Consider the following 3,810-nt stretch of genomic DNA (forward strand, 5'->3'; position numbering starts at 1 on the left):
TCCCTTCCAGCTCTATTCTATTCTATTCAACATTCAAGCTATTCTCCAAAGCCCCTGAAGGCAGGACAAGAAGCAACGGATGGAAACTAACCAAGGAGAGAAGCAACCTAGAACTAAGGAGAAACTTCCTGACAGTGAGAACAATTAACCAGTGGAACAACCTGCCTCCAGAAGCGGTGAATGCTCCAACACTGGAAGTTTTTAAGAAGAGACTGGACAGCCATTTGTCCAAAATGGTATAGGGTTTCCTGCCTGAGCAGGGGGTTGGACTTGATGACCTCCAAGATCCCTTCCAACTTTTTATTATATTATTATTATTATTATTATTATTATTATTATTATTATTATTATTATTATTATTATTATTATTATTATTATTATTATTATTATTATTATTATATTCATTTCGTGTGTAGACCTGCATATATACCAATAGCCCTTAGACGTATATCCTTCTTCATGGTACTTTACAGCCCTTTCTAAGCGGTTTACAGAGTCAGCCTATTGTTCCCCCCCCCAACAACCTGGGTCCTTATTTTACCGACCTTGGAAGGCTGAGTCAACCTTGAGCCAGTCAGGATCGAACTGCTGGCCCTGGGCAGAATTAGCCTGCAATACTGCCTTCTAGCTACTGCGCCACCACAGCTCTATATATACATTGACAGTGTTCTTCAAGTGAAAATAAAGAATGAAACTTTTTCATTTCCTCCCCCCCGCCCATGGTTCCCTCCCACCCCTTTTTTGGGGTGCTTCTTGCTGCAACTGGTGACCGAGTCAGGCCAGCCCCAGATTCCCCACTCTGAGTGGGAGCCTCTCAGTCTACTGTACCTGCAGAAAGGCAGGCTGGCAAGCTGGCACGTTGATAAGGACAACCCCTGGCACCACCGTTGAGTCTCCTGACTCAAGACATTACAGTGCAAACTTAACCTGTTGGATCCGCTGCCAGGTCTGCCACCTTAAGAGAAAAAAAATGGTCCAAGGAAAATAAACAAATGAATGAAGGTACACATACCTTGGGAAAGTGTACTTCAGCCTGCTGACGGAGTTGCTGTTGAGAAACGAGGGACGAAATCCACCAGGGTTCAGCATTAGCGGGCGTAAGTCAACCAAGCTGTGAAGGATGGGAAAAAGGAAACAGGAGTCCTACGGAGACCCTGCCCCAGAGCCCATGGGCCCCTCTGCACCCAGGCCTGCCTTCCTTCCTCTCCCCTGGGGGAGGCTCTTTTGAGGGAGACTGGGTCCCTCCCACCCACTCCCCATCACCACTAGGATCCGTGGCAGCCCAGCAGATGCCAGATTCCCCCTGATCACCCTCGCACCCACTCTGCCCCTCATTCCTTCCCTGGGATGCCCAGTCAACTCGTCCCCCATCTCTTCAGCTTTCCCCATAAGTCAGGGGGTTCCTCCCTTCCAGGGGTCTCCCAGCCCAGTTCCTCCCACACTGATTACCTTGCCTTCCACCCTGGCCAATCCAATGCAAGTTGAATTACCCCCTCCCTTCCCCTCCCACTTCTTATAGGGCAGGGGTGGGGAAGATGGGCTCTTTTAGGACTTATGGACTTCAACTCCCAGAATTCCTGAGCCAGCCGTGCTGAGGGGAAAGGGAGAGGTTTCCAAGCTGAGCCAGGCTGGCTCAGGAATTCTGGGAATTGAAGTCCACGAGTCATAATAAAAGAGCCAAGGTTACCTACCCCTGGCCTAGACCATTCTTTATGCATGGACTTCAATTCCCTGTATCCTTTGCAATGACCATGCTGGCTGAGGAATTCTGGGAGTCGAAGTCCATCTTAACTAAGGCCGAGAAACAGCAGCCTAGAGCAGGGATAGGCAACCTTGGCTCTTTTGTGACTCGTGGACTTCAACTCCCAGAATTCCTGAGCCAGCCATGTTGAGGGGAAAGGGAGAGGTTTCCAAGCTGAGCCATGCTGGCTCAGGAATTCTGGGAGTTGAAGTCCACGAGTCATGAGGGGGCCATAGTTTCCCCATGCTGGCTCAGGAATTCTGGGAGTTGAAGTCCACAAGTCCTAAAAGAGCCAAGGTTGCCCACCCATTGGCAGGACTTGGTTAAGTTAGCCCAACTGCCTGGGTTCACATGACCCCCTGGCGCACACGCTGGTCCTGTGGGGCTGGCTTTGCAGAGGAAGCGAGGCCGAAATGCAGCCAGCTCTAGCCCAGCCCAGTTTCTCACCCTCAGCAACTTTAAGACTTTATCAAGGAAATAAACATTTGAGACAATGCCTCTTTCAAGAGCTCTGCTTTCCTGGGTGGCTTAGCTGAGGTAGTGTCATGGTTCCGATGAACGAAGCACTTCAAAGAACTTCCAGGCATTGTTTATCCTAAAAAGTCTTTAATCGTGTAACAAAGTGTCGGCACAGCATGGAGGATGCCAAGATCTGAATTCCCCTCCCCTAAGCACATACTATTCCAGCCTATTTTCCTCCTCTTATTTGCAGTCATAAATCACGTTCTCCAATCAGTTTGAAGGGCAAAGTTTCCCTTCCCTTCTCGTTTCTTATCTTAACTAATCCCCACACACATTCATTCTCCTCCCCTCCCAGCATCATCTAATTTAACTCTAAAAATACCACACAGCTTATACAGAGAGCGGATGCCTCTTTATATATTGTCAAAGCAAGAACATCCAGTGTTAGCAGCGTTGACAGGTAGGTCCTTACAGAGTGACCAACCTCGATTGGATCCTGCAACATTATCTTGGAACACATACATTTGCCCATCTTTCTTATGGACTTCAGTTCCCAGAATTCCCTGCTTCCTAGGGACTTCTGGGGTTGAAGTCCAAATATCTGAAGAGTTGCTGAGGTTGAGAAACCCTGCAAGCCCAGGGGTGGCTCAGGAAGTTGTGTGAAGGCGACAATTCTACCTCATTTCTACAGCTTCCTCCTCCCTGTCTGGCTTCTGACCTCTTTTGATTGACAGGCGACATGCCGGCCCAAAGCTGCTTCAAGTCAATATTGTTTCTTTCCACCTGTTGGGGTAGAGAGCGGCATCTTATATTCAGTACAAGCCATGATCTTTCTTGGGGAGTTATGAAGAAGTGGCTAAGCCTAGAGGAAATCCTCTCTCTTTAACAAGTCCAAGTACATGAAAAGCACAATATATTAACACATCCAGCAGAGTCAATCCTAGAAATAAGACATTTTCTTGGGCTGTATGATGTTTACTTATGAACATGCACTCTCAAGGCAGGCATTATGCAAAATATTTGAAAGAGCACAGAGAAGAGCAACTAGGACAGGGGTAGGCAACCTTGGCTCTTTTATGACTCGTGGACTTCAATTCCCAGAATTCCTGAGCCAGCTTGGCTGGCTCAGGAATTCTGGGAGTTGAAGTCCACGAGTCATAAAAGAGCCAAGGTTGCCTACCCCTGAACTAGGATGATCAGGGTTCTGGAGGCTAAAACGTATGAAGAACAGCTGCAGGAACCGGGTATGGCTGGTCTAGAGAAAAAAAGAATTAGGGGGGACATGATAGCAGTGTTCCAATATTTGAGGGGCTGCCACAAAGAAGAGGGGGGTCAACCTATTCTCCAAAGCACCTAAGGGCAGGACAAGAAGCAACGGGTGGAGACTCATCAGGTAGAAAACCAACCTAGAACTAAGAAGTAATTTCCTAATGGTGAGAACAATCAACTAGAGGAAGGGCCTGCGTTCAGAAATTGTGGGTGTCCCATCACTGAAGGCTTTTAAGAAGAAAATGGAGGAAGGTAATCAGTTGAAAATCAGAAGGAGGAGCAGTAAACCCAGCATAAAATCCCACTAATGAAAAAGGCACAGAATATTTAAGATATAT

This window comes from Protobothrops mucrosquamatus, unplaced genomic scaffold, assembly GCF_001527695.2.
Source record: "Protobothrops mucrosquamatus isolate PMUCROS unplaced genomic scaffold, P.Mucros_1.0 scaffold15950, whole genome shotgun sequence".
Lineage (NCBI taxonomy): Eukaryota > Metazoa > Chordata > Lepidosauria > Squamata > Viperidae > Protobothrops > Protobothrops mucrosquamatus.